This window comes from Accipiter gentilis, chromosome 1 (genome assembly GCF_929443795.1).
Source record: "Accipiter gentilis chromosome 1, bAccGen1.1, whole genome shotgun sequence".
In the NCBI taxonomy this organism is placed as follows: Eukaryota; Metazoa; Chordata; class Aves; order Accipitriformes; family Accipitridae; genus Astur; species Astur gentilis.
Window position 1 is genome coordinate 46,889,168 of NC_064880.1, and position 12,501 is coordinate 46,901,668.

The following is a 12,501-nucleotide window of genomic DNA, read 5'->3' on the forward strand; positions in this document are numbered from 1 at the left end:
TAGTGCCTTTCATCTATCTTTAATTTTCATTACACTTATATTTTTGCATAGTGCAAACTTCAAAATGGCACAATCTGGTATGTAAATTACAGTAAATCAATGTATTTTTCTATATATTATGACTCGACTTTAGGAATTCTTACAGTATTGGAAAAGGAAAATCTCTAAGGTGCACCGTATACAGCTGCATCAGAGCAAGTTTCAACTAGTCTTCTCTTCAAGACTGAGAAACTAAAACAATACATAAAAATCCATGAGTTAAAACTGGGTCTAGAAACCTCTCTGCCTCCCATGCATAACTTCACATCACGTAACTGTAACACCAAAATCAATGCATTCACATAATTACGGCTATTATACAATTTACATTACTTGCTTCACTTTAACCTTCTGTCAACCTATGAAAGTTAAAAAAATGCTGTTTTGAAAGAATTATGGTTATATAAAACAACAGCCATAAATATAGTTAACATTTATAATTTTAGAGAAAAATTTAATGTAATGTACTGTACGGAAAGATTCTGTTGAATGATGCACAGTTTGCTCTTCCTAGTTAAGAAAAGTCAATGATTCAACAAAATTAAAATCCCAAAGTTCAATAAATTGATTCATTAATAACAATTTCAAATTCAGCTAAATCCTAAAAATAAGATTAGGAAGAAAAAGTAAACATACATAATTATCCAGCATATTGAAAGAGAGTAAAGAATAAACGGGTGGTAAGAAACAAGGGCATATAGAGTTTACTTATTTACAAGTCTAAATAAACAACTGTATGGAATCAGTGCTTTATCTTGAGGGTACAATCAAAGCCAGCAAAGATGGTAAAATGCTCTGCATCATATTTTCACAATGTCACTTACCAATGAATTCAACATATGGCTATAAAAAGTCTATGGGTGATCCTGCAGAGAGCACTGTGAGATGAGGCAGCAAAAAGTACAGATGCAGAAGTAAGTAGCAAAGTAGAAGCAGAAGCCGCAAAACAAAAAGCAGCAGTAAGAAATCAGAACCTGGAGGGTAAATAGTCCTCCATACCGAAGAGGCTATCACATACAGTTACCAGTTTGCTTTTACAGACACATTCTTGCAGATTGATTGATAAAAATAAAGATATGATTGCTACATAAAAATGTATTTGAGTTAAAGATTTTCAGATGTTTTCTCTATGAGTATCACCCTAAAATGCCATCCAAGATAACTTCGTCTTACTGTTTCAAAGCAATCATTAAAGGATTAGTCTGCACAGCCTTTAACTCACACATCTTGGTATATCTATGGGTTTAATTTTTTTAATTTTCATTTTCACTAACATAAAAAGATATTGCATGATTTTATCCTAAAATAGTTAGGGCAGACTGCTCCCATATAGAGACGTCTAAAAGAACTACAACACACAGTTGTACTATACAAAATACCTCAAGAGCTCCCTGTATTTCTCTTATTCCAATTTTTTTCTGAATGTTGTAAGGCTATAAAATAGAAACTTAGTCTTCTTGGATCTGTTAGCTGAATCTCTGATTTCAGTGAGCTACTCCTTTACAAACAGGCTACCAAAATTAGGAAATCTGAACTTGACAGCATTATAAATAAATGTTACATTTCCTCTCTTATCAAGCCACAGTGGAAACATCTGTATAATAAAACCCTTTTTCACACCACTGGCTTCGAAAGTCTAGTGAAAAGATGTAATGCAGTCAATGTTAGCTTGACTTCTGTGCTTCATGATTGCCAAGCAAATCATGCCTATTTATTTCGCATTTATGTAATGAGGACTGGTCTAGAAAGGAACACTTGACTGACTTTGCTCAAGATCCCGTGCCAGTTCCCACAACATGGGGAAACCAGTACTTGATATACTACATCACTCTATATTGCAACTGAATACTTGATAATAGTCCTCATTCCCCCCAAAGTATTTATTTGGAAAATTTGTAATAGCACTTGTGGCCTCAAAACCCCTCCTAATCCAAACTTTCATTTATTTAATAGAAACCACTTGGTTTTGATGTTATTTTAAGTCTACTCAATTTTCACTCAGAGGGATCTGCCTACCTCCAGTATTGCATATCCTAGGCATCTTTTTCCAGTTAAGCAAAGTAGGTCTCCTTGGAGGAAACCACGATTATATTTTATTTTCATTTTTATTTTCAGGCCATACTTACACTAGGCTAAGCCACAATAAGAAGCCAACGCTTCTCACAGCTTGAAAGCTATTGCACACTTGCAGAAACCAGAGGCAGTGGAAGAGAAGTCCTGACCCCTAATGCAGTCACTTCTCCCATACATAACCTAGCAGGGGACCACGCAGGAAAAAAATTAGCTTACTGAGAACAGTACTCTTGGATATCAACTGATTTCTACAGTAATTTCCAGTTTTAGGTATAGCTGTCCTCTAGGAATTTATGTATATTTTATGTTACACATAGAAATAAAGCATCTCTGTCCCTCAGCCTCACGAACACTGAAAGTGATGCAGCCCAGCAAACTGCTGCAGGCAAGAACCTTCAATGCCTGCCACCAGCGCCTACAGGCAAGAATGTCTTTTCTTGGGGGGGTCAGCTCTCAAAGCACAGTATCATTCAGCCAGCCAAAAGTAACTGTGGCCTAACTTACCATTAAATGAAACACTACATGTTGCCTTTGGATCATTATAGATTCAAGGATCCTAAAATGTCAAAACAGAGGTACTTCCTCGTTCCAATTTGGAAGAAATTATTTTGCACAAGAGCCTCTCCAAACATAGGAAAATTTGAAGATTTCAGTCATGACTTGGTTAATGCTAAACTGCCTTCAACTGCCTAAATTAGAGACAACTTTGCTCTGAATTGTGAGACTGCGCTTATGGAAAACTAATTTGAAAGTGAAAACTTCAGACTACTTTATAAAAAGAGGTTGCCTTGTATTGATACCATTGCTAAGATACAGTCATTATGAGTGACTTTGTCTGCTCTGATTTTAGTCCCCTTCTCAGGATGGAAACCATAGCCCTAGCAATGATGGAAATTATCTTTAGGTCAGCTAAGAACTTTCTCCTTCCTAGATGTTGAAGAACACTGTATTTTCTCCTGTGGGCCAGCTGTTTGCACAGTTATTCAAGGCTAGTAACAGACAGACTACACACCTGATGCACTGAGGTCTAGTCGTGTTCCTGTTAAAGTCAGTAAGAATTTGCCATTTATTTCACATGAATATAGATGCAAGTCAGGTGCAACGAAACAAACTCTATTTGTTTCATGATACACAGTGTTTCCTTAAAAATTTCTTTGGGGCAAGGGCAAGTTCCTTGGTTCACAATGATTTGTGCTATAGAAGAAACAAGAAGACAGACGGCAGCCTTAGCCTTTTTCATGTTTCTATAAACGTGTTAACACTGGATTAGTAAAGGCAGGCCAATTAATTGCAATTCTAAAAAAAAGTTCTAAAATGGTCATGATAATTAACTTTAGTATACCCTTAACACCAAAACACAGGAAGCATCCATTCAGGCAGAATAACCACCTAAACTTTAAATTCTTGGGAAAATGCATTTTCACCTAAAGTCTAAAATGCATCTCAAATATATCCTTAATGTGGTCGTATTTACTTTTTTGGTAATGAACAACAAAAGACGCTACAGCTTTTTGCGTCATAGGAAAAAAACAAATACAACCGCCCCCCCCGCCCTGCCCCAAAGCAGCCAGGCTTCTTGTCTCCCCAAAAGTATTCATTATCAGTAGGCTCTGAGCCAAAAAGTGCTCTGCTCCTTTCCAGCTCACAGTCACATTGTCAGAGCATGAGATCTCCCACCAGTTTCACTGCGCCAAATCTGATACTTTTTGGGGGGTTCAGTCCTCACCTACAGTCATAGATGACGGCACCTTTCAGCTGAATAACAGCACCAGACTACAAAGAGCTGTAATACATATATACTTAATATATATATTCTTACATTGCTACAGACGTTTAGGATGATTTCTTCATTCTCTCCTCTTCCTTTTTAACTGTTTTTAACTCTTTTTAACTCTTTTAAACTGAGAGGATTATTACAACAGGTTAAGGATTGTCTACTAACTATACTTTGTTCAACATTTACCTGTGTTTGGTAGAAGTGGCAGACACAATCTCATGTATGAGAATGTCATGAGACATCCATACCTCCTCCAGATCTGCCTCTCTAAGTGCCACTTTAGAAGACAACTTTCACTTAACATCCTGCAAAAGCCATCTCTGTGTGCTTCTTGAAAGAGTGAACTGAAGTGCTTAAATCATGTTTGAAAATAAGATTTGGATTTAAGTCCCTGAAGTGTTTTTCAAGAAGTTTAAACTTTACCTTTCTGTACCTTGATTTTTTAAGTCAAGAGAACAGGAACAACATTTTGTTATCTAGCTAGCCTGTTCCAAAGATTTATGAATTAGGATGTACTTGGCGCATGGGGATCTTTATGTGAAGAATTATTTCATGTACCTACTAGGAAGTCTTCAACAGACAATCCTCTACACTTTTATAACCACAATGAAATGAATTAAACCACTGAATTTTCTACTAGAACGCATGAATGAAAGAGAAGCACGTACAAGACAGTTTTCCTTACTCAACCATTGCAGAGTTGAGATAAAAACAGAAGGATGGAAGGAGGAAGAGAGAAGAAAGCAGAGAGTAGTATGTATTTTGCACTAAGGGAAAAGGAGATCGTAGAATCATAGAATGGTTTGGATCGGAAGGGACCTTTAAAGATCATCTAGTATGCCTCCCCTGCCATGGGCAGGAGACGAAGGTCTAAAGGTTGTACGTCAAGTTAGCAGCTCAACGTGCTTTGAAGGTATCATCAATAAAGGTCAAGAGGAACAAAGTTATGACAGTGAACTTTAAAATCCCTGACAGAATGCTACAACACCAGTTACCATGTGCACTTCTTTGTTATTCATACTAAACCATTTGTCCATTTATAGAAAGCTTTATTGATTTACACAGACATTCATTTGTCATGCCCTATGCAGTGTATTAACAGCTGTCCAAGCACTTCAAATGTGCCTAGCAATTTTTCCCTGCTTTCAGCCTCTGATTTTGTATGTTTTTGTGGTCACGGCTTCATACAGCACACATGAGAGGTCAAAATCTAGGTCAAAGCCTGTTGTTGGTAAAGTAAGAAGTAATGTTGTTGCAATCTTTCCTTAGGTCCTTATGGCATTTTTTCAGTAAGCTGCTGTTCTAGGAAGAGTTTACCACTTAACCGTCTCCATACCTTTGGCCACAGGAAACTCTTTGTATTATTCTGTCCATGTTACACAGGAAATTCATCCTTTGAAAGACCAACCCAAGAAATTGTAAAAGAAAAGTTTAACACCATGGTTATGCTGGTTAAAAGTACTGAAAATGACGTTTGTGTTTTTAAATCAACATAATTATAGCAACAAAAGCCTTAATTTAATTCTAGCACTATAAAAGCATTTCCACTGACCACTTTGCAGTGTCTTTTATATTGCTATAGACAGCTCTCTGCTAGGAGTAAAATGGGAACTGCACCTCATGACCCGTCTGTCAACATTTGGATGTTTCCACCTTCTGCTTTACACTTTCCACAACAGAGCAACACTGGAGCGACCATGCAGCGTCTCCCTGCTGAACTGCAGCCCACGTGCTATAGCTCTGCTCCCTGGCCCCCTATCCCCAGGACAGTAACTGAGACTGGAGAGTGCTAGCTACTGATGAAATAAATAGTGAATTTAGCAGACTAATACTTAACAAAATATTGCTGTATGCTTTTTCAAATGTCCTAGTCTTAACTATTTCTTCTGGCTCATGGAGATGGGGGAAAAAAAACCCAAAAGGACAAATTAGTGATATGATGACAGCCAGGCTTCTTGCTTCAAAACACACGGGCCCTTAGCCTTCTCAGCTGCATCATTTTCCAATTTTTTTTCAGCATGATAAAATAGCCTATTCTCTTTAACCACACTTAAAACGTTTGACACATTTGATCTGCAATACTCAGCCACTGCTCAATTTGGATAAAATATGGCATGAAAGCAACATGTATGTGATGTTAAATTATAAAATACAGAACCATACAAGTGTTAATTATAATTCTGTCTATAAAAAGGCCACATTAAACCTTACTGGGCAGTACTGTTAGGGATCATTCTTGCAATTCAAAATTTCAAGAATACATTTTTTCATTCTTTACTGACACAAAAACATAGTGACATTAGAACAAGCCACCAACAGATCTTAAAAGCAGTCTCTCACAAGCAATGCTATGCTATAGCTGTGCTACCAATAAAATGAGTTTGTAGCCTCACAGAGAGCAGTATAACCTCCTCCTTCTAATCTGTGCTAGAAATCAGAAGATATTTATTGAACATCAGAAAGCTAACCACTTAAGATTACATAAAAACTTGGGTTTAGATGTTCCTAACAAAAAGCAGCCCAAGGTTTGTGCAGCTGCATATGATGTTTTACCAACCACTGATGAGCCAATTAATGTATTTAAATGTGAACTGACACCAGAAATGATGTAACAGCTTTAAAAATTGTAGGGATTTCATGCTACCAGAGATCAGAAAACAGAACTTGCTCATTTATCTGCAGATCTGCAGTAGATCGCAGGGACAGACTCCCAGCCAGGGTCCCGTACAGGGCTCCTAACCACAGAGCTCTTAGGCTTTCTGTCAAGCGTTTCCCAGTTCCCATGAGAAGAAACAACGGGTGTACGACCTAAATTACGAAGCCTCCTCTTTGAAAGAAGGGACTAACTAGAATTTAATCCTTCAAATCTACTCATATTGGATAAACACATGAACTTCAGGAGCTGAATCAAACAAACCAAACCCAAATGAGATTCATACACTGTTGATGAGACGGTCTCCTAAAAATGACTAAAAGTAAACCTCATATTCCTTGGAATGTGTCTGAAATACCTTTACTTCTTTTTAATTTATTTTTCTGAATTTGGGGCTGGAAATTTTTAACTGGTTCAAGAATGGCAATATTTGTCTATTTTATTTTGGTTAACTCTGAAGTAGCTATGAATGACAAGCCTTTAACACCTTCAACATTTTCCCTCTGACACCACAGAAATGTCTGGAGTTGACATTTTAAAGAGAAGGTTAGGCATAGATCTAGCAAAACACACTGCATTATAAGCCCAGGCTTATCTTCCAGCAAATAAATATCTAGGCTACTAACAGATATATCAATAATAGCTTTGTATGTTTACCTGCATGCAAATTGTAGAAAACAGCAAATTCTACCATTATTTACAGAGAACATAATAGACTTACAATATACCCACAGGTAAAGCCTTTGAACAAATAGCTTAAAATCACGAAGGATGCCCTTTTTTCCCCCCAAATTCTTCCAAATGATCACATACAAAACAGTTTTTGAGGAGGAGGAGTAAAAGAGATCTAAATAAGCAGGGACAGGCAGCATAAAGCTGTGTGTATTTCCTGAAGTTAAAGACATACATACTGCACGATGATGCTTTATATAATGCATATACACTTGATAAAGCATAGCAGTACAAGCACGGAAAAGCAGAAGTCCCAGCAAGACTCCTTTTTTTTCCACTCATCCTCTGAATAAAGGGCTGAGCTGTGTGCCTCAGTGCGACACATTGCTCTCACAGAGACCAAGGCACTCACCGTCCACAAACAATACTCGTAGGCTGCCAAAAGAGAAGCAGCTGCTATTAATGAGGGGTAGAATGCCAGACAAGAGAAAGCCCTCTCACTCACAGGCAGGCAGACCCATGAAGCTATATGATGCCAATCCTGTCATACAGCAACACTGACTTGGGCAGTCAGGAAGGAGGAATGCTGAACCGCATTCACCTTTCCCCACGCCGTCACCGTTCTAACAGCACAGGGGGTCTCCCTAGAAGCGTGCAGCCGGGCACAATGATACAGGCCACGATGCCATCACACAAATGTAAGACGCAAGACTGAATTTTTATGCAAGGAATGGCGTGTGTATGTCGTGAAATTTGTTTATTTTCTGATTTTCCAATATTTACACTTGGTGATCCTTCCCCTTGCAAACAGTGAACCAGAGGCAGCTGTTCCATCTCGTTCTTTTCTTTTCTCTTAAGTGATTTGTTCCTTTATGGAACTGTTCTCCCTTTAGAACTGAGAGCATTTCACTCTGACAGACTTACTGTGCTTCCCCATGTAATATTAACAGGCAGTTATTTCCTCTATCAAAGAACTAAAAATAAAATCCCTGGTCCATGAAAAAAGTATGAGATCCTGAAATTGTAAGTGAAACTAAGATTCTTACAATTAACACAGGCAGATAAAGGCATGCAGTGTGGACCTGACTCATCTTCAAGGGCATTTTGTGTTTAATATCAACTTGCAATTAACACGTACATAAATATCTGAAAACTCTTACATGAATTAATCGTATCACATTTGGTCAGTTACATTTGTTTCAATTTTTCTTGCAAAAAGACCACACTCTCCAGGGAAAATCCTAATTCTTTGAAATTAGTAAAGACTAGTTGACTATCTAGACATCCAACACTGAAGCTTGATGAAAAACACTCAGTGCAGCCATTTTCAAACAAAGTATTTGCTTTGATTTGTCAGGAAACATTTTGCAGAAGATTTTGATCAAATTTAAATGTGACATTAAAACCAGCGGAAATACTTCCAGGGCTTTGGATCCTTCTGAAATGATACATATGGGAACAACTTTTTAAAAAATTCACTTGCCTAATCACAAAACAGAAGGGTTGTTTGTTTTTGTATTTTTGAAATTCAGATCTTGAGGAAAACTCATATACTTTCAGGAGTTTTTCAAGCAATAAGAAAGGCAACTTCAGAATTTACTTTAAATAAGTTAGCCTTCCAACCTTTGCCATTTTGACCATGAGGTTACTGACACAGTGACAGTTTCCTACTTTCTGTGTTTCCATTATCCACACCTTCCTGAGTAGAATACTCAACTTCAAGGTTAATCTAATATAAAGTTTAAAAGAATAGGGCATTTCAGATCTATGTATGAAAATTAATCTTTGGGCAACTTTATTCTAACAGAACTAATTTCTTATTTTTCCCCACTTGTTTGGCTGAGATGTTCATAGGAAATACAGGCAACACTACTACCGATTCATGGGGCTGGGAAGCGGGTATGCAAAAAGCAGCCCAAGAGACCAACAGTTTGTCTTTACAGGACACAACTCAATATCTAAATATAGGAATAAGCCACAAAGACCTTAAGCTCATTTTCTTCAAAAGTTGAAATTCAAGAATTTAGCTATTCCTTTTCACAAATTTAATTTACCTTTTCAAATTTTGGCAGGTCACACTATAAAATATTCAATTCAGGAATAGAAAGTAATTTTAGCATCTAATTAATTTTTTAAAAAGTGACATTTTTCTTTAGAAACTAAGATAAATTAAAAATTATAGTCAATGGAATTAAGTAGAAAACCTTGAAATTAAGTACCAAGAAGCCAAGGATTACACATATGTATATACAGGATTTTTTTTTTTTTTTAATTTCTAGAAATTCTATCTATCAAGCGCAGCTCTTCTCCTTTAAAGTGGCTTTTATATATTTTTTCTAACATCACTGGAATGAACATGAAATATAATTTCATAGGTCAATGTGAAAAATGGCCCTCATGCCATAACTGGTACTTCTAGGCTGCTCCATGCACCTGAACTGAAGGGCTGTTATTAAATGATAGTAAAGAGTTCAAATTTGGAGGTAAATTTGGCACTATCTTCAAGGAACACCAACACCAACCTCCTCCCCACTCACCCACTCCCCTCCCCCCAGGAAACTAAGCAATTAAGTGTGCTTGGGGTTTATGGTAGAAAGAGAAGATTCAAAACTTTAATGCATTCCTGCCTTTTTCCCCATGTGTCTTTTAATGTATAATCAACAACACTATTAATTGTCTCCCATAACCAGTTATTATTTTGGCTCTCACTGCAAGGTGAAACAACAGATGTTTTGCTCTGTCTTCAGACAAAGCAGATGCTGAATTTTTATCAAGAAATATTTTTTTCCCAATTATTTATCCTGCGTTTCTTCATTTAGTTCAAACAAAAATAATTTTGAAATAAAGTGATTTAAACTGACAGCCTGGAAAACACTGATCCCATATGCTTAAATGTCACATTCACTGGCTGTGTGATGGGAAACTCATATCAGTTCCCTGTTATCCAATGCTTCTTTAAGTGGGAAAATCTGATTTTTTCTTCTTCAGAGAAACAGGTATGACATTTTATGAAATGGGAAAAAATATACAACTGGTTTCCTTTTTAAAAATATCCCTTGAGTTTATTTTTATTTGAATTCTGAGAAAAAGAATGACTTTTCTTTGCTATACTATGCAATAGATTTAAAGTATTACATGGTTATAATTGATATTGTCACAAAATATTTTTAAACATAATAAAATATAAACCGCATTATTTTCCTTCTCCTTTGATGAATCATTTCACTCTATTCCTTTAAAGACTTGGAGTTAAAAGGTTTCCACCACAATAAGCTATTAATGTCAACTGTTTCACAATTCATAACATAAATTTTTAACAAGTTTCTCTGTTTTTAACTACATGGGAGCACTGAAGGCAATGTTTCCTGCAATTTCACTTTCTTCATCAGAAGGCACCCATAAGTCAACTGCCCCAGGTATTTCAAAATGAACTTATTTTGATGGCTTCAGTTATTTCTCTCCCTTCCAGCTAGGAGTTGCGAAGCGAAGCGAAGCAGAACAGGTATTGGTGCACTGTATTACAAATAGGATCAAATGCCATATAACATGCAGCAATTGTTTTGTAGCCAATAGCTAACTTCTAATAACTGAATCACAAAATTACTGTTCATTTCTTGCTAACTGAAATAAAACTCTATTTGCAAACATCACCTTGCTTCTCCTGAAAGCTTTGAACATTTTTCTTTTTTGTTTTTATAGGCACAGTAAGTAGCAAACAATGCACCTCATTCCACACAGCAATATGCGGTAGGTTTATTTCTGCACTGACATTTGTTAAATTAAAAGTTCTGATTCATTTAATTTTTAATCTTTTAGAGTGGAATAGTGAATTTGCAGAGTAATTGTATTTTGCTCAAAAGAACAACCACCCAGACCACAAATTCTGTCTCTTTTAAAAACTTCAACAGTTTGGAGTTGCATCTGGTTTTTATGCCCTGCAGACTGTGCTCACTTCAGAGAAGATGGATGCAGAGGGATGAGGATCCTTTAGAAACTGTCTGATGTGGCAATACCCGAATGTTATCCTAACTAGATATATGAAATTTCTCCTATTGTGCTGGTTCACATCAGGTGCACCTACACTGGCTTTTTGGCTTGGATGAACAGTGAGTGTCCTTCTCAAGTGATTTTTCTGATCATCACACTGACCAGGCTACAATTCACACCGCCGTGTGGCCTTGGAGCCAATGGACTGGGTTTCTTGTACATGAAATTGGAAGAGGAACTCCAACCATTGCTGGGCTTCACCAGAGCTCAGCCAAAGTAAACTCCCCCAAATGTACACAGTGTGGACATCAGGTCCTTAGCACAAACAGCTCGGCTCTGAGGATCTGCTCCTGTTATGCCGCACTGCTTGCTAAGTCAGACAAATAATCATAATAGGCTATCTTCAGATCCTAAATTAATAGTGGCAGACCTAAGGAAGTCCACCGCCAGGCCAAGAACATACGCCATAACACCAAAGTAAAAGACAGGCCTGTTGGGAAGGCTTTTTCCTGCATACAACAGAGATGTGCCAGAGGCATTTTTTTACTTGGATAATTTTACAGCTTTGTACTTTATGAAAATAGAAAATATGAAACTATACAGAAACATATACATTAAAGCCAGCTACATGGAAAGTAAATTCTATTTTCATTATATATTATTAAGTGTTACTGTGCAATACTACATACTTCCCAATTATTTACTTAACCTTGCTCTTCAGCATATAAAATTTATCTCAGATTTTGTTCTTTGTACTCATATTTGCTGGTAAACTACATCCCTAGGAGATCCAAGAGAAGCCTTAGACCACACACCTTGGGACAATGCAGCAAACTGTATAAGTTCTTAAAAAAACAAGCTTTGGATGACAGTAACAGTCTCACAGGTAACATACATTAAGTCAATGTTCATGGGATTCAGTGGTGCTCCAGTAAGAAGCTCAGGCATGAAAAGCACAGCAGCAGCAGCCCAACAGCCCGGCCTTGATCTACATAATGAGCCAAATTCACATCATACCTAAGTAAGCAGCACCCAAGTGCAGCTACGGGAACTGCACCCATCTTCACATGTCCAAATTCTGTAGCCAAATAAACTAACACTAGTATCAAACATGAGAAAATGTTGCTGTTATCTTATTCCAAGCTGCTGTTCACGAGCAGTATCAGTGATTAATCGATTGGCCTAAAGGGAAAATGCGGAGAAAAGAACAAAAATAAATCAATGTATGAAATACTATGCAATGTAATATATACCTAGGATCGATCACATTATTGCTCTGTCAGGTTGGCCTGCAATTGGG

General features: G+C 37.1%; 1 protein-coding gene across 7 annotated transcripts in view; it reads right to left on the reverse strand.

Annotated features, from left to right (window-relative positions):
* The window catches only part of NCKAP5 (NCK associated protein 5), a 394,263-nt gene that overhangs the window by 102,715 nt on the left and 279,047 nt on the right, over positions 1–12,501 (reverse strand). The window lies entirely within an intron of this gene.